The sequence below is a fragment of the Pungitius pungitius genome, chromosome 1 (genome assembly GCF_949316345.1).
Source record: "Pungitius pungitius chromosome 1, fPunPun2.1, whole genome shotgun sequence".
Lineage (NCBI taxonomy): Eukaryota > Metazoa > Chordata > Actinopteri > Perciformes > Gasterosteidae > Pungitius > Pungitius pungitius.
The window spans coordinates 3744297-3763699 of record NC_084900.1 but is presented as its reverse complement, the minus strand read 5'-3'; the positions used below and the strand labels follow the sequence as shown (position 1 = coordinate 3763699).

At 49.3% G+C, this 19403-nt stretch overlaps 40 non-coding genes across 40 annotated transcripts; all 40 read left to right on the top strand.

The window, feature by feature from the left end:
- Positions 1-169: 169 nt before the first annotated feature.
- Positions 170-243, top strand: trnan-guu (transfer RNA asparagine (anticodon GUU)). The gene has a single exon. It is a non-coding gene; the product is annotated as a tRNA-Asn (tRNA).
- Positions 244-723: 480 nt separating this feature from the next.
- Positions 724-797, top strand: trnan-guu (transfer RNA asparagine (anticodon GUU)). The gene has a single exon. It is a non-coding gene; the product is annotated as a tRNA-Asn (tRNA).
- Positions 798-1103: 306 nt separating this feature from the next.
- On the top strand, positions 1104-1177 carry trnan-guu (transfer RNA asparagine (anticodon GUU)). The gene has a single exon. It is a non-coding gene; the product is annotated as a tRNA-Asn (tRNA).
- Positions 1178-1477: 300 nt separating this feature from the next.
- Positions 1478-1551, top strand: trnan-guu (transfer RNA asparagine (anticodon GUU)). The gene has a single exon. It is a non-coding gene; the product is annotated as a tRNA-Asn (tRNA).
- A 116-nt stretch (positions 1552-1667) lies between these two features.
- trnan-guu (transfer RNA asparagine (anticodon GUU)) lies at positions 1668-1741 on the top strand. Its single transcript has one exon. It is a non-coding gene; the product is annotated as a tRNA-Asn (tRNA).
- A 675-nt stretch (positions 1742-2416) lies between these two features.
- Positions 2417-2490, top strand: trnan-guu (transfer RNA asparagine (anticodon GUU)). The gene has a single exon. It is a non-coding gene; the product is annotated as a tRNA-Asn (tRNA).
- Positions 2491-3431: 941 nt separating this feature from the next.
- On the top strand, positions 3432-3505 carry trnan-guu (transfer RNA asparagine (anticodon GUU)). Its single transcript has one exon. It is a non-coding gene; the product is annotated as a tRNA-Asn (tRNA).
- Positions 3506-3811: 306 nt separating this feature from the next.
- trnan-guu (transfer RNA asparagine (anticodon GUU)) lies at positions 3812-3885 on the top strand. The gene has a single exon. It is a non-coding gene; the product is annotated as a tRNA-Asn (tRNA).
- A 484-nt stretch (positions 3886-4369) lies between these two features.
- Positions 4370-4443, top strand: trnan-guu (transfer RNA asparagine (anticodon GUU)). The gene has a single exon. It is a non-coding gene; the product is annotated as a tRNA-Asn (tRNA).
- Positions 4444-4559: 116 nt separating this feature from the next.
- trnan-guu (transfer RNA asparagine (anticodon GUU)) lies at positions 4560-4633 on the top strand. Its single transcript has one exon. It is a non-coding gene; the product is annotated as a tRNA-Asn (tRNA).
- Positions 4634-4743: 110 nt separating this feature from the next.
- trnan-guu (transfer RNA asparagine (anticodon GUU)) lies at positions 4744-4817 on the top strand. Its single transcript has one exon. It is a non-coding gene; the product is annotated as a tRNA-Asn (tRNA).
- Positions 4818-5028: 211 nt separating this feature from the next.
- trnan-guu (transfer RNA asparagine (anticodon GUU)) lies at positions 5029-5102 on the top strand. The gene has a single exon. It is a non-coding gene; the product is annotated as a tRNA-Asn (tRNA).
- Positions 5103-5218: 116 nt separating this feature from the next.
- Positions 5219-5292, top strand: trnan-guu (transfer RNA asparagine (anticodon GUU)). The gene has a single exon. It is a non-coding gene; the product is annotated as a tRNA-Asn (tRNA).
- A 675-nt stretch (positions 5293-5967) lies between these two features.
- On the top strand, positions 5968-6041 carry trnan-guu (transfer RNA asparagine (anticodon GUU)). The gene has a single exon. It is a non-coding gene; the product is annotated as a tRNA-Asn (tRNA).
- Positions 6042-6982: 941 nt separating this feature from the next.
- On the top strand, positions 6983-7056 carry trnan-guu (transfer RNA asparagine (anticodon GUU)). Its single transcript has one exon. It is a non-coding gene; the product is annotated as a tRNA-Asn (tRNA).
- A 306-nt stretch (positions 7057-7362) lies between these two features.
- On the top strand, positions 7363-7436 carry trnan-guu (transfer RNA asparagine (anticodon GUU)). The gene has a single exon. It is a non-coding gene; the product is annotated as a tRNA-Asn (tRNA).
- A 484-nt stretch (positions 7437-7920) lies between these two features.
- Positions 7921-7994, top strand: trnan-guu (transfer RNA asparagine (anticodon GUU)). Its single transcript has one exon. It is a non-coding gene; the product is annotated as a tRNA-Asn (tRNA).
- A 116-nt stretch (positions 7995-8110) lies between these two features.
- On the top strand, positions 8111-8184 carry trnan-guu (transfer RNA asparagine (anticodon GUU)). The gene has a single exon. It is a non-coding gene; the product is annotated as a tRNA-Asn (tRNA).
- A 485-nt stretch (positions 8185-8669) lies between these two features.
- trnan-guu (transfer RNA asparagine (anticodon GUU)) lies at positions 8670-8743 on the top strand. Its single transcript has one exon. It is a non-coding gene; the product is annotated as a tRNA-Asn (tRNA).
- A 296-nt stretch (positions 8744-9039) lies between these two features.
- trnan-guu (transfer RNA asparagine (anticodon GUU)) lies at positions 9040-9113 on the top strand. Its single transcript has one exon. It is a non-coding gene; the product is annotated as a tRNA-Asn (tRNA).
- A 571-nt stretch (positions 9114-9684) lies between these two features.
- On the top strand, positions 9685-9758 carry trnan-guu (transfer RNA asparagine (anticodon GUU)). Its single transcript has one exon. It is a non-coding gene; the product is annotated as a tRNA-Asn (tRNA).
- Positions 9759-10064: 306 nt separating this feature from the next.
- Positions 10065-10138, top strand: trnan-guu (transfer RNA asparagine (anticodon GUU)). The gene has a single exon. It is a non-coding gene; the product is annotated as a tRNA-Asn (tRNA).
- Positions 10139-10628: 490 nt separating this feature from the next.
- On the top strand, positions 10629-10702 carry trnan-guu (transfer RNA asparagine (anticodon GUU)). Its single transcript has one exon. It is a non-coding gene; the product is annotated as a tRNA-Asn (tRNA).
- A 395-nt stretch (positions 10703-11097) lies between these two features.
- On the top strand, positions 11098-11171 carry trnan-guu (transfer RNA asparagine (anticodon GUU)). The gene has a single exon. It is a non-coding gene; the product is annotated as a tRNA-Asn (tRNA).
- Positions 11172-11287: 116 nt separating this feature from the next.
- Positions 11288-11361, top strand: trnan-guu (transfer RNA asparagine (anticodon GUU)). Its single transcript has one exon. It is a non-coding gene; the product is annotated as a tRNA-Asn (tRNA).
- Positions 11362-12036: 675 nt separating this feature from the next.
- On the top strand, positions 12037-12110 carry trnan-guu (transfer RNA asparagine (anticodon GUU)). The gene has a single exon. It is a non-coding gene; the product is annotated as a tRNA-Asn (tRNA).
- A 573-nt stretch (positions 12111-12683) lies between these two features.
- On the top strand, positions 12684-12757 carry trnan-guu (transfer RNA asparagine (anticodon GUU)). Its single transcript has one exon. It is a non-coding gene; the product is annotated as a tRNA-Asn (tRNA).
- Positions 12758-13063: 306 nt separating this feature from the next.
- trnan-guu (transfer RNA asparagine (anticodon GUU)) lies at positions 13064-13137 on the top strand. Its single transcript has one exon. It is a non-coding gene; the product is annotated as a tRNA-Asn (tRNA).
- A 484-nt stretch (positions 13138-13621) lies between these two features.
- trnan-guu (transfer RNA asparagine (anticodon GUU)) lies at positions 13622-13695 on the top strand. The gene has a single exon. It is a non-coding gene; the product is annotated as a tRNA-Asn (tRNA).
- A 116-nt stretch (positions 13696-13811) lies between these two features.
- Positions 13812-13885, top strand: trnan-guu (transfer RNA asparagine (anticodon GUU)). The gene has a single exon. It is a non-coding gene; the product is annotated as a tRNA-Asn (tRNA).
- Positions 13886-14370: 485 nt separating this feature from the next.
- trnan-guu (transfer RNA asparagine (anticodon GUU)) lies at positions 14371-14444 on the top strand. The gene has a single exon. It is a non-coding gene; the product is annotated as a tRNA-Asn (tRNA).
- A 296-nt stretch (positions 14445-14740) lies between these two features.
- trnan-guu (transfer RNA asparagine (anticodon GUU)) lies at positions 14741-14814 on the top strand. Its single transcript has one exon. It is a non-coding gene; the product is annotated as a tRNA-Asn (tRNA).
- Positions 14815-15385: 571 nt separating this feature from the next.
- trnan-guu (transfer RNA asparagine (anticodon GUU)) lies at positions 15386-15459 on the top strand. The gene has a single exon. It is a non-coding gene; the product is annotated as a tRNA-Asn (tRNA).
- Positions 15460-15765: 306 nt separating this feature from the next.
- Positions 15766-15839, top strand: trnan-guu (transfer RNA asparagine (anticodon GUU)). The gene has a single exon. It is a non-coding gene; the product is annotated as a tRNA-Asn (tRNA).
- A 300-nt stretch (positions 15840-16139) lies between these two features.
- Positions 16140-16213, top strand: trnan-guu (transfer RNA asparagine (anticodon GUU)). The gene has a single exon. It is a non-coding gene; the product is annotated as a tRNA-Asn (tRNA).
- A 675-nt stretch (positions 16214-16888) lies between these two features.
- Positions 16889-16962, top strand: trnan-guu (transfer RNA asparagine (anticodon GUU)). Its single transcript has one exon. It is a non-coding gene; the product is annotated as a tRNA-Asn (tRNA).
- A 941-nt stretch (positions 16963-17903) lies between these two features.
- On the top strand, positions 17904-17977 carry trnan-guu (transfer RNA asparagine (anticodon GUU)). Its single transcript has one exon. It is a non-coding gene; the product is annotated as a tRNA-Asn (tRNA).
- Positions 17978-18283: 306 nt separating this feature from the next.
- On the top strand, positions 18284-18357 carry trnan-guu (transfer RNA asparagine (anticodon GUU)). The gene has a single exon. It is a non-coding gene; the product is annotated as a tRNA-Asn (tRNA).
- A 484-nt stretch (positions 18358-18841) lies between these two features.
- Positions 18842-18915, top strand: trnan-guu (transfer RNA asparagine (anticodon GUU)). Its single transcript has one exon. It is a non-coding gene; the product is annotated as a tRNA-Asn (tRNA).
- A 116-nt stretch (positions 18916-19031) lies between these two features.
- On the top strand, positions 19032-19105 carry trnan-guu (transfer RNA asparagine (anticodon GUU)). Its single transcript has one exon. It is a non-coding gene; the product is annotated as a tRNA-Asn (tRNA).
- The last annotated feature ends 298 nt before the right edge of the window (positions 19106-19403 follow it).

The window sequence follows — 19403 nt, the reverse complement described above, 5'->3', positions numbered from 1 at the left end:
TGGTCAGCGCGTTCGGCTGTTAACCGAAAGGATGGTGGTTCAAGCCCACCCACGGACGTGATGAGGAGAAAAAAATGTGCACATGGTTTTAAAAATATACTCAATTCTTAAATGACTGGTGGGAGCGGCCTCCCTATTGTGCCTAATTACGGAAGGGCCTCTCACAACGGTCTCTGTGGCGCAATTGGTCAGCGCGTTCGGCTGTTAACCGAAAGGATGGTGGTTCAAGCCCACCCAGGGACGTGATGAGGAGAAAAAAATGTGCACATGGTTTTAAAAATATACTCAATTCTTAAATGACTGGTGGGAGCGGCCTCCCTATTGTGCCTAATTACCGAAGGGCCTCTCCTAACGGTCTCTGTGGCGCAATTGGTCAGCGCGTTCCGCTGTTAACCGAAAGGATGGTGGTTCAAGCCCACCCAGGGACGTGAGGAGGAGAAAAAAATGTGCACATGGTTTTAAAAATATACTCAATTCTTAAATGACTGGTGGGAGCGGCCTCCCTATTGTGCCTAATTACCGAAGGGCCTCTCACGACGGTCTCTGTGGCGCAATTGGTCAGCGCGTTCGGCTGTTAACCGAAAGGTTGGTCGTTCAAGCCCACCCAGGGACGTGATGAGGAGATAAAACTATGCACATGCTTTTTAAATATACTCATTTCTTAATTGACTGGTGGGAGCGGCCTCCCTATCGTGCCTAATTACCGAAGGGCCTCTCCTAACGGTCTCTGTGGCGCAATTGGTCAGCGCGTTCGGCTGTTAACCGAAAGGTTGGTGGTTCAAGCCCACCCAGGGACGTTTTGAGGAGAAAAAATATGCACTCGCCATATGTTATTGAAGTATACTCATTTCTTAAATGACTGGTGGGAGCGGGCTCCCTATCGTGCCTAATTACCGAAGGGCCTCCCACGACGGTCTCTGTGGCGCAATTGGTCAGCGCGTTCGGCTGTTAACCGAAAGGTTGGTGGTTTAAGCCCACCCAGGGACGTTTTGAGGAGAAAAAATATGCACTCACCATATGTTATTGAAGTATACTCATTTCTTAAATGACTGGTGGGAGCGGGCTCCCTATCGTGCCTAATTACCGAAGGGCCTCTCACGACGGTCTCTGTGGCGCAATTGGTCAGCGCGTTCGGCTGTTAACCGAAAGGTTGGTGGTTCAAGCCCACCCAGGGACGTGATGAGGAGATAAAACTATGCACATGCTTTTTAAATATACTCATTTCTTAATTGACTGGTGGGAGCGGCCTCCCTATCGTGCCTAATTACCGAAGGGCCTCTCACGACGGTCTCTGTGGCGCAATTGGTCAGCGCGTTCGGCTGTTAACCGAAAGGTTGGTGGTTCAAGCCCACCCAGGGATGTTTTGAGGAGAAAAAATATGCACTCACCATATGTTATTGAAGTATACTCATTTCTTAATTAACTGGTGGGACAGGCCTCCCTATCGTGCGTAATTACGCAAGGCCTTCTCACAACGGTCTCTGTGGCGCAATTGGTCAGCGCGTTCGGCTGTTAACCGAAAGGTTGGTGGTTCAAGCCCACCCAGGGACGTTTTGAGGAGAAAAAATATGCACTCACCATATGTTATTGAAGTATACTCATTTCTTAAATGACTGGTGGGAGCGGGCTCCCTATCGTGCCTAATTACCGAAGGGCCTCCCACGACGGTCTCTGTGGCGCAATTGGTCAGCGCGTTCGGCTGTTAACCGAAAGGTTGGTGGTTCAAGCCCACCCAGGGACGTTTTGAGGAGAAAAAATATGCACTCACCATATGTTATTGAAGTATACTCATTTCTTAAATGACTGGTGGGAGCGGGCTCCCTATCGTGCCTAATTACCGAAGGGCCTCTCCTAGCGGTCTCTGTGGCGCAATTGGTCAGCGCGTTCGGCTGTTAACCGAAAGGTTGGTGCTTCAAGCCCACCCAGGGACGTTTTGAGGAGATAAAACTATGCACATGCTTTTTAAATATACTAATTTCTTAATTGACTGGTGGGAGCGGCCTCCCTATTGTGCCTAATTACCGAAGGGCCTCTCACGACGGTCTCTGTGGCGCAATTGGTCAGCGCGTTCGGCTGTTAACCGAAACGTTGGTGGTTCAAGCCCACCCAGGGACGTTTTGAGGAGAAAAAATATGCACTCACCATATGTTATTGAAGTATACTCATTTCTTAAATGACTGGTGGGAGCGGGCTCCCTTTCGTGCCTAATTACCGAAGGGCCTCTCCTAGCGGTCTCTGTGGCGCAATTGGTCAGCGCGTTCGGCTGTTAACCGAAAGGATGGTGGTTCAAGCCCACCCACGGACGTGATGAGGAGAAAAAAATGTGCACATGGTTTTAAAAATATACTCAATTCTTAAATGACTGGTGGGAGCGGCCTCCCTATTGTGCCTAATTACGGAAGGGCCTCTCACAACGGTCTCTGTGGCGCAATTGGTCAGCGCGTTCGGCTGTTAACCGAAAGGATGGTGGTTCAAGCCCACCCAGGGACGTGATGAGGAGAAAAAAATGTGCACATGGTTTTAAAAATATACTCAATTCTTAAATGACTGGTGGGAGCGGCCTCCCTATTGTGCCTAATTACCGAAGGGCCTCTCCTAACGGTCTCTGTGGCGCAATTGGTCAGCGCGTTCCGCTGTTAACCGAAAGGATGGTGGTTCAAGCCCACCCAGGGACGTGAGGAGGAGAAAAAAATGTGCACATGGTTTTAAAAATATACTCAATTCTTAAATGACTGGTGGGAGCGGCCTCCCTATTGTGCCTAATTACCGAAGGGCCTCTCACGACGGTCTCTGTGGCGCAATTGGTCAGCGCGTTCGGCTGTTAACCGAAAGGTTGGTCGTTCAAGCCCACCCAGGGACGTGATGAGGAGATAAAACTATGCACATGCTTTTTAAATATACTCATTTCTTAATTGACTGGTGGGAGCGGCCTCCCTATCGTGCCTAATTACCGAAGGGCCTCTCACGACGGTCTCTGTGGCGCAATTGGTCAGCGCGTTCGGCTGTTAACCGAAAGGTTGGTCGTTCAAGCCCACCCAGGGACGTGATGAGGAGATAAAACTATGCACATGCTTTTTAAATATACTCATTTCTTAATTGACTGGTGGGAGCGGCCTCCCTATCGTGCCTAATTACCGAAGGGCCTCTCCTAACGGTCTCTGTGGCGCAATTGGTCAGCGCGTTCGGCTGTTAACCGAAAGGTTGGTGGTTCAATCCCACTCAGGGACGTTTTGAGGAGAAAAAATATGAACTCGCCATATGTTATTGAAGTATACTAATTTCTTAACCGAAAGGTTGGTGGTTCAAGCCCACCCAGGGACGTTTTGAGGAGATAAAACTATGCACATGCTTTTTAAATATACTAATTTCTTAATTGACTGGTGGGAGCGGCCTCCCTATTGTGCCTAATTACCGAAGGGCCTCTCACGACGGTCTCTGTGGCGCAATTGGTCAGCGCGTTCGGCTGTTAACCGAAAGGTTGGTGGTTCAAGCCCACCCAGGGACGTTTTGAGGAGAAAAAATATGCACTCGCCATATGTTATTGAAGTATACTCATTTCTTAAATGACTGGTGGGAGCGGGCTCCCTATCGTGCCTAATTACCGAAGGGCCTCCCACGACGGTCTCTGTGGCGCAATTGGTCAGCGCGTTCGGCTGTTAACCGAAAGGTTGGTGGTTTAAGCCCACCCAGGGACGTTTTGAGGAGAAAAAATATGCACTCACCATATGTTATTGAAGTATACTCATTTCTTAAATGACTGGTGGGAGCGGGCTCCCTATCGTGCCTAATTACCGAAGGGCCTCTCACGACGGTCTCTGTGGCGCAATTGGTCAGCGCGTTCGGCTGTTAACCGAAAGGTTGGTGGTTCAAGCCCACCCAGGGACGTGATGAGGAGATAAAACTATGCACATGCTTTTTAAATATACTAATTTCTTAATTGACTGGTGGGAGCGGCCTCCCTATTATGCCTAATTACCGAAGGGCCTCTCACGACGGTCTCTGTGGCGCAATTGGTCAGCGCGTTCGGCTGTTAACTGAAAGGTTGGTGGTTCAAGCCCACCCAGGGACGTGATGAGGAGATAAAACTATGCACATGCTTTTTAAATATACTAATTTCTTAATTGACTGGTGGGAGCGGCCTCCCTATTGTGCCTAATTACCGAAGGGCCTCTCACGACCATTTCTGTGGCGCAATTGGTCAGCGCGTTCGGCTGTTAACCGAAAGGTTGGTGGTTCAAGCCCAGCCAGGGACGTTTTGAGGAGAAAAAATATGCTCTCGCAATATTGTTTTGAAGTATACTCATTTCTTAATTAACTGGTGGGACAGGCCTCCCTATCGTGCCTAATTACCGAAGGGCCTCCCACGACGGTCTCTGTGGCGCAATTGGTCAGCGCGTTCGGCTGTTAACCGAAAGGTTGGTGGTTCAAGCCCACCCAGGGACGTTTTGAGGAGAAAAAATATGCACTCACCATATGTTATTGAAGTATACTCATTTCTTAAATGACTGGTGGGAGCGGGCTCCCTATCGTGCCTAATTACCGAAGGGCCTCTCCTAGCGGTCTCTGTGGCGCAATTGGTCAGCGCGTTCGGCTGTTAACCGAAAGGTTGGTGGTTCAAGCCCACCCAGGGACGTTTTGAGGAGATAAAACTATGCACATGCTTTTTAAATATACTAATTTCTTAATTGACTGGTGGGAGCGGCCTCCCTATTGTGCCTAATTACCGAAGGGCCTCTCACGACGGTCTCTGTGGCGCAATTGGTCAGCGCGTTCGGCTGTTAACCGAAAGGTTGGTGGTTCAAGCCCACCCAGGGACGTTTTGAGGAGAAAAAATATGCACTCGCCATATGTTATTGAAGTATACTCATTTCTTAAATGACTGGTGGGAGCGGGCTCCCTATCGTGCCTAATTACCGAAGGGCCTCCCACGACGGTCTCTGTGGCGCAATTGGTCAGCGCGTTCGGCTGTTAACCGAAAGGTTGGTGGCCTCCCTATTGTGCCTAATTACCGAAGGGCCTCTCACGACGGTCTCTGTGGCGCAATTGGTCAGCGCGTTCGGCTGTTAACCGAAAGGTTGGTGGTTCAAGCCCACCCAGGGACGTTTTGAGGAGAAAAAATATGCACTCACCATATGTTATTGAAGTATACTCATTTCTTAAATGACTGGTGGGAGCGGGCTCCCTATCGTGCCTAATTACCGAAGGGCCTCCCACGACGGTCTCTGTGGCGCAATTGGTCAGCGCGTTCGGCTGTTAACCGAAAGGTTGGTGGTTCAAGCCCACCCAGGGACGTTTTGAGGAGAAAAAATATGCACTCACCATATGTTATTGAAGTATACTCATTTCTTAAATGACTGGTGGGAGCGGGCTCCCTATCGTGCCTAATTACCGAAGGGCCTCTCCTAGCGGTCTCTGTGGCGCAATTGGTCAGCGCGTTCGGCTGTTAACCGAAAGGTTGGTGCTTCAAGCCCACCCAGGGACGTTTTGAGGAGATAAAACTATGCACATGCTTTTTAAATATACTAATTTCTTAATTGACTGGTGGGAGCGGCCTCCCTATTGTGCCTAATTACCGAAGGGCCTCTCACGACGGTCTCTGTGGCGCAATTGGTCAGCGCGTTCGGCTGTTAACCGAAACGTTGGTGGTTCAAGCCCACCCAGGGACGTTTTGAGGAGAAAAAATATGCACTCACCATATGTTATTGAAGTATACTCATTTCTTAAATGACTGGTGGGAGCGGGCTCCCTTTCGTGCCTAATTACCGAAGGGCCTCTCCTAGCGGTCTCTGTGGCGCAATTGGTCAGCGCGTTCGGCTGTTAACCGAAAGGATGGTGGTTCAAGCCCACCCACGGACGTGATGAGGAGAAAAAAATGTGCACATGGTTTTAAAAATATACTCAATTCTTAAATGACTGGTGGGAGCGGCCTCCCTATTGTGCCTAATTACGGAAGGGCCTCTCACAACGGTCTCTGTGGCGCAATTGGTCAGCGCGTTCGGCTGTTAACCGAAAGGATGGTGGTTCAAGCCCACCCAGGGACGTGATGAGGAGAAAAAAATGTGCACATGGTTTTAAAAATATACTCAATTCTTAAATGACTGGTGGGAGCGGCCTCCCTATTGTGCCTAATTACCGAAGGGCCTCTCCTAACGGTCTCTGTGGCGCAATTGGTCAGCGCGTTCCGCTGTTAACCGAAAGGATGGTGGTTCAAGTCCACCCAGGGACGTGAGGAGGAGAAAAAAATGTGCACATGGTTTTAAAAATATACTCAATTCTTAAATGACTGGTGGGAGCGGCCTCCCTATTGTGCCTAATTACCGAAGGGCCTCTCACGACGGTCTCTGTGGCGCAATTGGTCAGCGCGTTCGGCTGTTAACCGAAAGGTTGGTCGTTCAAGCCCACCCAGGGACGTGATGAGGAGATAAAACTATGCACATGCTTTTTAAATATACTCATTTCTTAATTGACTGGTGGGAGCGGCCTCCCTATCGTGCCTAATTACCGAAGGGCCTCTCACGACGGTCTCTGTGGCGCAATTGGTCAGCGCGTTCGGCTGTTAACCGAAAGGTTGGTCGTTCAAGCCCACCCAGGGACGTGATGAGGAGATAAAACTATGCACATGCTTTTTAAATATACTCATTTCTTAATTGACTGGTGGGAGCGGCCTCCCTATCGTGCCTAATTACCGAAGGGCCTCTCCTAACGGTCTCTGTGGCGCAATTGGTCAGCGCGTTCGGCTGTTAACCGAAAGGTTGGTGGTTCAATCCCACTCAGGGACGTTTTGAGGAGAAAAAATATGCACTCGCCATATGTTATTGAAGTATACTAATTTCTTAACCGAAAGGTTGGTGGTTCAAGCCCACCCAGGGACGTTTTGAGGAGATAAAACTATGCACATGCTTTTTAAATATACTAATTTCTTAATTGACTGGTGGGAGCGGCCTCCCTATTGTGCCTAATTACCGAAGGGCCTCTCACGACGGTCTCTGTGGCGCAATTGGTCAGCGCGTTCGGCTGTTAACCGAAAGGTTGGTGGTTCAAGCCCACCCAGGGACGTTTTGAGGAGAAAAAATATGCACTCGCCATATGTTATTGAAGTATACTCATTTCTTAAATGACTGGTGGGAGCGGGCTCCCTATCGTGCCTAATTACCGAAGGGCCTCCCACGACGGTCTCTGTGGCGCAATTGGTCAGCGCGTTCGGCTGTTAACCGAAAGGTTGGTGGTTTAAGCCCACCCAGGGACGTTTTGAGGAGAAAAAATATGCACTCACCATATGTTATTGAAGTATACTCATTTCTTAAATGACTGGTGGGAGCGGGCTCCCTATCGTGCCTAATTACCGAAGGGCCTCTCACGACGGTCTCTGTGGCGCAATTGGTCAGCGCGTTCGGCTGTTAACCGAAAGGTTGGTGGTTCAAGCCCACCCAGGGACGTGATGAGGAGATAAAACTATGCACATGCTTTTTAAATATACTAATTTCTTAATTGACTGGTGGGAGCGGCCTCCCTATTATGCCTAATTACCGAAGGGCCTCTCACGACGGTCTCTGTGGCGCAATTGGTCAGCGCGTTCGGCTGTTAACTGAAAGGTTGGTGGTTCAAGCCCACCCAGGGACGTGATGAGGAGATAAAACTATGCACATGCTTTTTAAATATACTAATTTCTTAATTGACTGGTGGGAGCGGCCTCCCTATTGTGCCTAATTACCGAAGGGCCTCTCACGACCATTTCTGTGGCGCAATTGGTCAGCGCGTTCGGCTGTTAACCGAAAGGTTGGTGGTTCAAGCCCAGCCAGGGACGTTTTGAGGAGAAAAAATATGCTCTCGCAATATTGTTTTGAAGTATACTCATTTCTTAATTAACTGGTGGGACAGGCCTCCCTATCGTGCCTAATTACCGAAGGGCCTCCCACGACGGTCTCTGTGGCGCAATTGGTCAGCGCGTTCGGCTGTTAACCGAAAGGTTGGTGGTTCAAGCCCACCCAGGGACGTTTTGAGGAGAAAAAATATGCACTCACCATATGTTATTGAAGTATACTCATTTCTTAAATGACTGGTGGGAGCGGGCTCCCTATCGTGCCTAATTACCGAAGGGCCTCTCCTAGCGGTCTCTGTGGCGCAATTGGTCAGCGCGTTCGGCTGTTAACCGAAAGGTTGGTGGTTCAAGCCCACCCAGGGACGTTTTGAGGAGATAAAACTATGCACATGCTTTTTAAATATACTAATTTCTTAATTGACTGGTGGGAGCGGCCTCCCTATTGTGCCTAATTACCGAAGGGCCTCTCACGACGGTCTCTGTGGCGCAATTGGTCAGCGCGTTCGGCTGTTAACCGAAACGTTGGTGGTTCAAGCCCACCCAGGGACGTTTTGAGGAGAAAAAATATGCACTCACCATATGTTATTGAAGTATACTCATTTCTTAAATGACTGGTGGGAGCGGGCTCCCTTTCGTGCCTAATTACCGAAGGGCCTCTCCTAGCGGTCTCTGTGGCGCAATTGGTCAGCGCGTTCGGCTGTTAACCGAAAGGATGGTGGTTCAAGCCCACCCACGGACGTGATGAGGAGAAAAAAATGTGCACATGGTTTTAAAAATATACTCAATTCTTAAATGACTGGTGGGAGCGGCCTCCCTATTGTGCCTAATTACGGAAGGGCCTCTCACAACGGTCTCTGTGGCGCAATTGGTCAGCGCGTTCGGCTGTTAACCGAAAGGATGGTGGTTCAAGCCCACCCAGGGACGTGATGAGGAGAAAAAAATGTGCACATGGTTTTAAAAATATACTCAATTCTTAAATGACTGGTGGGAGCGGCCTCCCTATTGTGCCTAATTACCGAAGGGCCTCTCCTAACGGTCTCTGTGGCGCAATTGGTCAGCGCGTTCCGCTGTTAACCGAAAGGATGGTGGTTCAAGCCCACCCAGGGACGTGAGGAGGAGAAAAAAATGTGCACATGGTTTTAAAAATATACTCAATTCTTAAATGACTGGTGGGAGCGGCCTCCCTATTGTGCCTAATTACCGAAGGGCCTCTCACGACGGTCTCTGTGGCGCAATTGGTCAGCGCGTTCGGCTGTTAACCGAAAGGTTGGTGGTTCAAGCCCACCCAGGGACGTGATGAGGAGATAAAACTATGCACATGCTTTTTAAATATACTAATTTCTTAATTGACTGGTGGGAGCGGCCTCCCTATTGTGCCTAATTACCGAAGGGCCTCTCACGACGGTCTCTGTGGCGCAATTGGTCAGCGCGTTCGGCTGTTAATCGAAAGGTTGGTGGTTCAAGCCCACCCAGGGACGTGATGAGGAGATAAAACTATGCACATGCTTTTTAAATATACTCATTTCTTAATTGACTGGTGGGAGCGGCCTCCCTATCGTGCCTAATTACCGAAGGGCCTCTCCTAACGGTCTCTGTGGCGCAATTGGTCAGCGCGTTCGGCTGTTAACCGAAAGGTTGGTGGTTCAATCCCACTCAGGGACGTTTTGAGGAGAAAAAATATGCACTCGCCATATGTTATTGAAGTATACTAATTTCTTAACCGAAAGGTTGGTGGTTCAAGCCCACCCAGGGACGTTTTGAGGAGATAAAACTATGCACATGCTTTTTAAATATACTAATTTCTTAATTGACTGGTGGGAGCGGCCTCCCTATTGTGCCTAATTACCGAAGGGCCTCTCACGACGGTCTCTGTGGCGCAATTGGTCAGCGCGTTCGGCTGTTAACCGAAAGGTTGGTGGTTCAAGCCCACCCAGGGACGTTTTGAGGAGAAAAAATATGCACTCGCCATATGTTATTGAAGTATACTCATTTCTTAAATGACTGGTGGGAGCGGGCTCCCTATCGTGCCTAATTACCGAAGGGCCTCCCACGACGGTCTCTGTGGCGCAATTGGTCAGCGCGTTCGGCTGTTAACCGAAAGGTTGGTGGTTTAAGCCCACCCAGGGACGTTTTGAGGAGAAAAAATATGCACTCACCATATGTTATTGAAGTATACTCATTTCTTAAATGACTGGTGGGAGCGGGCTCCCTATCGTGCCTAATTACCGAAGGGCCTCTCACGACGGTCTCTGTGGCGCAATTGGTCAGCGCGTTCGGCTGTTAACCGAAAGGTTGGTGGTTCAAGCCCACCCAGGGACGTGATGAGGAGATAAAACTATGCACATGCTTTTTAAATATACTCATTTCTTAATTGACTGGTGGGAGCGGCCTCCCTATCGTGCCTAATTACCGAAGGGCCTCTCACGACGGTCTCTGTGGCGCAATTGGTCAGCGCGTTCGGCTGTTAACCGAAAGGTTGGTGGTTCAAGCCCACCCAGGGATGTTTTGAGGAGAAAAAATATGCACTCACCATATGTTATTGAAGTATACTCATTTCTTAATTAACTGGTGGGACAGGCCTCCCTATCGTGCGTAATTACGCAAGGCCTTCTCACAACGGTCTCTGTGACGCAATTGGTCAGCGCGTTCGGCTGTTAACCGAAAGGTTGGTGGTTCAAGCCCACCCAGGGACGTTTTGAGGAGAAAAAATATGCACTCACCATATGTTATTGAAGTATACTCATTTCTTAAATGACTGGTGGGAGCGGGCTCCCTATCGTGCCTAATTACCGAAGGGCCTCCCACGACGGTCTCTGTGGCGCAATTGGTCAGCGCGTTCGGCTGTTAACCGAAAGGTTGGTGGTTCAAGCCCACCCAGGGACGTTTTGAGGAGAAAAAATATGCACTCACCATATGTTATTGAAGTATACTCATTTCTTAAATGACTGGTGGGAGCGGGCTCCCTATCGTGCCTAATTACCGAAGGGCCTCTCCTAGCGGTCTCTGTGGCGCAATTGGTCAGCGCGTTCGGCTGTTAACCGAAAGGTTGGTGCTTCAAGCCCACCCAGGGACGTTTTGAGGAGATAAAACTATGCACATGCTTTTTAAATATACTAATTTCTTAATTGACTGGTGGGAGCGGCCTCCCTATCGTGCCTAATTACCGAAGGGCCTCCCACGACGGTCTCTGTGGCGCAATTGGTCAGCGCGTTCGGCTGTTAACCGAAAGGTTGGTGGCCTCCCTATTGTGCCTAATTACCGAAGGGCCTCTCACGACGGTCTCTGTGGCGCAATTGGTCAGCGCGTTCGGCTGTTAACCGAAAGGTTGGTGGTTCAAGCCCACCCAGGGACGTTTTGAGGAGAAAAAATATGCACTCACCATATGTTATTGAAGTATACTCATTTCTTAAATGACTGGTGGGAGCGGGCTCCCTATCGTGCCTAATTACCGAAGGGCCTCCCACGACGGTCTCTGTGGCGCAATTGGTCAGCGCGTTCGGCTGTTAACCGAAAGGTTGGTGGTTCAAGCCCACCCAGGGACGTTTTGAGGAGAAAAAATATGCACTCACCATATGTTATTGAAGTATACTCATTTCTTAAATGACTGGTGGGAGCGGGCTCCCTATCGTGCCTAATTACCGAAGGGCCTCTCCTAGCGGTCTCTGTGGCGCAATTGGTCAGCGCGTTCGGCTGTTAACCGAAAGGTTGGTGCTTCAAGCCCACCCAGGGACGTTTTGAGGAGATAAAACTATGCACATGCTTTTTAAATATACTAATTTCTTAATTGACTGGTGGGAGCGGCCTCCCTATTGTGCCTAATTACCGAAGGGCCTCTCACGACGGTCTCTGTGGCGCAATTGGTCAGCGCGTTCGGCTGTTAACCGAAACGTTGGTGGTTCAAGCCCACCCAGGGACGTTTTGAGGAGAAAAAATATGCACTCACCATATGTTATTGAAGTATACTCATTTCTTAAATGACTGGTGGGAGCGGGCTCCCTTTCGTGCCTAATTACCGAAGGGCCTCTCCTAGCGGTCTCTGTGGCGCAATTGGTCAGCGCGTTCGGCTGTTAACCGAAAGGATGGTGGTTCAAGCCCACCCACGGACGTGATGAGGAGAAAAAAATGTGCACATGGTTTTAAAAATATACTCAATTCTTAAATGACTGGTGGGAGCGGCCTCCCTATTGTGCCTAATTACGGAAGGGCCTCTCACAACGGTCTCTGTGGCGCAATTGGTCAGCGCGTTCGGCTGTTAACCGAAAGGATGGTGGTTCAAGCCCACCCAGGGACGTGATGAGGAGAAAAAAATGTGCACATGGTTTTAAAAATATACTCAATTCTTAAATGACTGGTGGGAGCGGCCTCCCTATTGTGCCTAATTACCGAAGGGCCTCTCCTAACGGTCTCTGTGGCGCAATTGGTCAGCGCGTTCCGCTGTTAACCGAAAGGATGGTGGTTCAAGTCCACCCAGGGACGTGAGGAGGAGAAAAAAATGTGCACATGGTTTTAAAAATATACTCAATTCTTAAATGACTGGTGGGAGCGGCCTCCCTATTGTGCCTAATTACCGAAGGGCCTCTCACGACGGTCTCTGTGGCGCAATTGGTCAGCGCGTTCGGCTGTTAACCGAAAGGTTGGTCGTTCAATCCCACTCAGGGACGTTTTGAGGAGAAAAAATATGCACTCGCCATATGTTATTGAAGTATACTAATTTCTTAACCGAAAGGTTGGTGGTTCAAGCCCACCCAGGGACGTTTTGAGGAGATAAAACTATGCACATGCTTTTTAAATATACTAATTTCTTAATTGACTGGTGGGAGCGGCCTCCCTATTGTGCCTAATTACCGAAGGGCCTCTCACGACGGTCTCTGTGGCGCAATTGGTCAGCGCGTTCGGCTGTTAACCGAAAGGTTGGTGGTTCAAGCCCACCCAGGGACGTTTTGAGGAGAAAAAATATGCACTCGCCATATGTTATTGAAGTATACTCATTTCTTAAATGACTGGTGGGAGCGGGCTCCCTATCGTGCCTAATTACCGAAGGGCCTCCCACGACGGTCTCTGTGGCGCAATTGGTCAGCGCGTTCGGCTGTTAACCGAAAGGTTGGTGGTTTAAGCCCACCCAGGGACGTTTTGAGGAGAAAAAATATGCACTCACCATATGTTATTGAAGTATACTCATTTCTTAAATGACTGGTGGGAGCGGGCTCCCTATCGTGCCTAATTACCGAAGGGCCTCTCACGACGGTCTCTGTGGCGCAATTGGTCAGCGCGTTCGGCTGTTAACCGAAAGGTTGGTGGTTCAAGCCCACCCAGGGACGTGATGAGGAGATAAAACTATGCACATGCTTTTTAAATATACTAATTTCTTAATTGACTGGTGGGAGCGGCCTCCCTATTATGCCTAATTACCGAAGGGCCTCTCACGACGGTCTCTGTGGCGCAATTGGTCAGCGCGTTCGGCTGTTAACTGAAAGGTTGGTGGTTCAAGCCCACCCAGGGACGTGATGAGGAGATAAAACTATGCACATGCTTTTTAAATATACTAATTTCTTAATTGACTGGTGGGAGCGGCCTCCCTATTGTGCCTAATTACCGAAGGGCCTCTCACGACCATTTCTGTGGCGCAATTGGTCAGCGCGTTCGGCTGTTAACCGAAAGGTTGGTGGTTCAAGCCCAGCCAGGGACGTTTTGAGGAGAAAAAATATGCTCTCGCAATATTGTTTTGAAGTATACTCATTTCTTAATTAACTGGTGGGACAGGCCTCCCTATCGTGCCTAATTACCGAAGGGCCTCCCACGACGGTCTCTGTGGCGCAATTGGTCAGCGCGTTCGGCTGTTAACCGAAAGGTTGGTGGTTCAAGCCCACCCAGGGACGTTTTGAGGAGAAAAAATATGCACTCACCATATGTTATTGAAGTATACTCATTTCTTAAATGACTGGTGGGAGCGGGCTCCCTATCGTGCCTAATTACCGAAGGGCCTCTCCTAGCGGTCTCTGTGGCGCAATTGGTCAGCGCGTTCGGCTGTTAACCGAAAGGTTGGTGGTTCAAGCCCACCCAGGGACGTTTTGAGGAGATAAAACTATGCACATGCTTTTTAAATATACTAATTTCTTAATTGACTGGTGGGAGCGGCCTCCCTATTGTGCCTAATTACCGAAGGGCCTCTCACGACGGTCTCTGTGGCGCAATTGGTCAGCGCGTTCGGCTGTTAACCGAAACGTTGGTGGTTCAAGCCCACCCAGGGACGTTTTGAGGAGAAAAAATATGCACTCACCATATGTTATTGAAGTATACTCATTTCTTAAATGACTGGTGGGAGCGGGCTCCCTTTCGTGCCTAATTACCGAAGGGCCTCTCCTAGCGGTCTCTGTGGCGCAATTGGTCAGCGCGTTCGGCTGTTAACCGAAAGGATGGTGGTTCAAGCCCACCCACGGACGTGATGAGGAGAAAAAAATGTGCACATGGTTTTAAAAATATACTCAATTCTTAAATGACTGGTGGGAGCGGCCTCCCTATTGTGCCTAATTACGGAAGGGCCTCTCACAACGGTCTCTGTGGCGCAATTGGTCAGCGCGTTCGGCTGTTAACCGAAAGGATGGTGGTTCAAGCCCACCCAGGGACGTGATGAGGAGAAAAAAATGTGCACATGGTTTTAAAAATATACTCAATTCTTAAATGACTGGTGGGAGCGGCCTCCCTATTGTGCCTAATTACCGAAGGGCCTCTCCTAACGGTCTCTGTGGCGCAATTGGTCAGCGCGTTCCGCTGTTAACCGAAAGGATGGTGGTTCAAGCCCACCCAGGGACGTGAGGAGGAGAAAAAAATGTGCACATGGTTTTAAAAATATACTCAATTCTTAAATGACTGGTGGGAGCGGCCTCCCTATTGTGCCTAATTACCGAAGGGCCTCTCACGACGGTCTCTGTGGCGCAATTGGTCAGCGCGTTCGGCTGTTAACCGAAAGGTTGGTGGTTCAAGCCCACCCAGGGACGTGATGAGGAGATAAAACTATGCACATGCTTTTTAAATATACTAATTTCTTAATTGACTGGTGGGAGCGGCCTCCCTATTGTGCCTAATTACCGAAGGGCCTCTCACGACGGTCTCTGTGGCGCAATTGGTCAGCGCGTTCGGCTGTTAATCGAAAGGTTGGTGGTTCAAGCCCACCCAGGGACGTGATGAGGAGATAAAACTATGCACATGCTTTTTAAATATACTCATTTCTTAATTGACTGGTGGGAGCGGCCTCCCTATCGTGCCTAATTACCGAAGGGCCTCTCCTAACGGTCTCTGTGGCGCAATTGGTCAGCGCGTTCGGCTGTTAACCGAAAGGTTGGTGGTTCAATCCCACTCAGGGACGTTTTGAGGAGAAAAAATATGCACTCGCCATATGTTATTGAAGTATACTAATTTCTTAACCGAAAGGTTGGTGGTTCAAGCCCACCCAGGGACGTTTTGAGGAGATAAAACTATGCACATGCTTTTTAAATATACTAATTTCTTAATTGACTGGTGGGAGCGGCCTCCCTATTGTGCCTAATTACCGAAGGGCCTCTCACGACGGTCTCTGTGGCGCAATTGGTCAGCGCGTTCGGCTGTTAACCGAAAGGTTGGTGGTTCAAGCCCACCCAGGGACGTTTTGAGGAGAAAAAATATGCACTCGCCATATGTTATTGAAGTATACTCATTTCTTAAATGACTGGTGGGAGCGGGCTCCCTATCGTGCCTAATTACCGAAGGGCCTCCCACGACGGTCTCTGTGGCGCAATTGGTCAGCGCGTTCGGCTGTTAACCGAAAGGTTGGTGGTTTAAGCCCACCCAGGGACGTTTTGAGGAGAAAAAATATGCACTCACCATATGTTATTGAAGTATACTCATTTCTTAAATGACTGGTGGGAGCGGGCTCCCTATCGTGCCTAATTACCGAAGGGCCTCTCACGACGGTCTCTGTGGCGCAATTGGTCAGCGCGTTCGGCTGTTAACCGAAAGGTTGGTGGTTCAAGCCCACCCAGGGACGTGATGAGGAGATAAAACTATGCACATGCTTTTTAAATATACTCATTTCTTAATTGACTGGTGGGAGCGGCCTCCCTATCGTGCCTAATTACCGAAGGGCCTCTCACGACGGTCTCTGTGGCGCAATTGGTCAGCGCGTTCGGCTGTTAACCGAAAGGTTGGTGGTTCAAGCCCACCCAGGGATGTTTTGAGGAGAAAAAATATGCACTCACCATATGTTATTGAAGTATACTCATTTCTTAATTAACTGGTGGGACAGGCCTCCCTATCGTGCGTAATTACGCAAGGCCTTCTCACAACGGTCTCTGTGGCGCAATTGGTCAGCGCGTTCGGCTGTTAACCGAAAGGTTGGTGGTTCAAGCCCACCCAGGGACGTTTTGAGGAGAAAAAATATGCACTCACCATATGTTATTGAAGTATACTCATTTCTTAAATGACTGGTGGGAGCGGGCTCCCTATCGTGCCTAATTACCGAAGGGCCTCTCCTAGCGGTCTCTGTGGCGCAATTGGTCAGCGCGTTCGGCTGTTAACCGAAAGGTTGGTGCTTCAAGCCCACCCAGGGACGTTTTGAGGAGATAAAACTATGCACATGCTTTTTAAATATACTAATTTCTTAATTGACTGGTGGGAGCGGCCTCCCTATTGTGCCTAATTACCGAAGGGCCTCTCACGACGGTCTCTGTGGCGCAATTGGTCAGCGCGTTCGGCTGTTAACCGAAACGTTGGTGGTTCAAGCCCACCCAGGGACGTTTTGAGGAGAAAAAATATGCACTCACCATATGTTATTGAAGTATACTCATTTCTTAAATGACTGGTGGGAGCGGGCTCCCTTTCGTGCCTAATTACCGAAGGGCCTCTCCTAGCGGTCTCTGTGGCGCAATTGGTCAGCGCGTTCGGCTGTTAACCGAAAGGATGGTGGTTCAAGCCCACCCACGGACGTGATGAGGAGAAAAAAATGTGCACATGGTTTTAAAAATATACTCAATTCTTAAATGACTGGTGGGAGCGGCCTCCCTATTGTGCCTAATTACGGAAGGGCCTCTCACAACGGTCTCTGTGGCGCAATTGGTCAGCGCGTTCGGCTGTTAACCGAAAGGATGGTGGTTCAAGCCCACCCAGGGACGTGATGAGGAGAAAAAAATGTGCACATGGTTTTAAAAATATACTCAATTCTTAAATGACTGGTGGGAGCGGCCTCCCTATTGTGCCTAATTACCGAAGGGCCTCTCCTAACGGTCTCTGTGGCGCAATTGGTCAGCGCGTTCCGCTGTTAACCGAAAGGATGGTGGTTCAAGCCCACCCAGGGACGTGAGGAGGAGAAAAAAATGTGCACATGGTTTTAAAAATATACTCAATTCTTAAATGACTGGTGGGAGCGGCCTCCCTATTGTGCCTAATTACCGAAGGGCCTCTCACGACGGTCTCTGTGGCGCAATTGGTCAGCGCGTTCGGCTGTTAACCGAAAGGTTGGTCGTTCAAGCCCACCCAGGGACGTGATGAGGAGATAAAACTATGCACATGCTTTTTAAATATACTCATTTCTTAATTGACTGGTGGGAGCGGCCTCCCTATCGTGCCTAATTACCGAAGGGCCTCTCACGACGGTCTCTGTGGCGCAATTGGTCAGCGCGTTCGGCTGTTAACCGAAAGGTTGGTCGTTCAAGCCCACCCAGGGACGTGATGAGGAGATAAAACTATGCACATGCTTTTTAAATATACTCATTTCTTAATTGACTGGTGGGAGCGGCCTCCCTATCGTGCCTAATTACCGAAGGGCCTCTCCTAACGGTCTCTGTGGCGCAATTGGTCAGCGCGTTCGGCTGTTAACCGAAAGGTTGGTGGTTCAATCCCACTCAGGGACGTTTTGAGGAGAAAAAATATGCACTCGCCATATGTTATTGAAGTATACTAATTTCTTAACCGAAAGGTTGGTGGTTCAAGCCCACCCAGGGACGTTTTGAGGAGATAAAACTATGCACATGCTTTTTAAATATACTAATTTCTTAATTGACTGGTGGGAGCGGCCTCCCTATTGTGCCTAATTACCGAAGGGCCTCTCACGACGGTCTCTGTGGCGCAATTGGTCAGCGCGTTCGGCTGTTAACCGAAAGGTTGGTGGTTCAAGCCCACCCAGGGACGTTTTGAGGAGAAAAAATATGCACTCGCCATATGTTATTGAAGTATACTCATTTCTTAAATGACTGGTGGGAGCGGGCTCCCTATCGTGCCTAATTACCGAAGGGCCTCCCACGACGGTCTCTGTGGCGCAATTGGTCAGCGCGTTCGGCTGTTAACCGAAAGGTTGGTGGTTTAAGCCCACCCAGGGACGTTTTGAGGAGAAAAAATATGCACTCACCATATGTTATTGAAGTATACTCATTTCTTAAATGACTGGTGGGAGCGGGCTCCCTATCGTGCCTAATTACCGAAGGGCCTCTCACGACGGTCTCTGTGGCGCAATTGGTCAGCGCGTTCGGCTGTTAACCGAAAGGTTGGTGGTTCAAGCCCACCCAGGGACGTGATGAGGAGATAAAACTATGCACATGCTTTTTAAATATACTAATTTCTTAATTGACTGGTGGGAGCGGCCTCCCTATTATGCCTAATTACCGAAGGGCCTCTCACGACGGTCTCTGTGGCGCAATTGGTCAGCGCGTTCGGCTGTTAACTGAAAGGTTGGTGGTTCAAGCCCACCCAGGGACGTGATGAGGAGATAAAACTATGCACATGCTTTTTAAATATACTAATTTCTTAATTGACTGGTGGGAGCGGCCTCCCTATTGTGCCTAATTACCGAAGGGCCTCTCACGACCATTTCTGTGGCGCAATTGGTCAGCGCGTTCGGCTGTTAACCGAAAGGTTGGTGGTTCAAGCCCAGCCAGGGACGTTTTGAGGAGAAAAAATATGCTCTCGCAATATTGTTTTGAAGTATACTCATTTCTTAATTAACTGGTGGGACAGGCCTCCCTATCGTGCCTAATTACCGAAGGGCCTCCCACGACGGTCTCTGTGGCGCAATTGGTCAGCGCGTTCGGCTGTTAACCGAAAGGTTGGTGGTTCAAGCCCACCCAGGGACGTTTTGAGGAGAAAAAATATGCACTCACCATATGTTATTGAAGTATACTCATTTCTTAAATGACTGGTGGGAGCGGGCTCCCTATCGTGCCTAATTACCGAAGGGCCTCTCCTAGCGGTCTCTGTGGCGCAATTGGTCAGCGCGTTCGGCTGTTAACCGAAAGGTTGGTGGTTCAAGCCCACCCAGGGACGTTTTGAGGAGATAAAACTATGCACATGCTTTTTAAATATACTAATTTCTTAATTGACTGGTGGGAGCGGCCTCCCTATTGTGCCTAATTACCGAAGGGCCTCTCACGACGGTCTCTGTGGCGCAATTGGTCAGCGCGTTCGGCTGTTAACCGAAACGTTGGTGGTTCAAGCCCACCCAGGGACGTTTTGAGGAGAAAAAATATGCACTCACCATATGTTATTGAAGTATACTCATTTCTTAAATGACTGGTGGGAGCGGGCTCCCTTTCGTGCCTAATTACCGAAGGGCCTCTCCTAG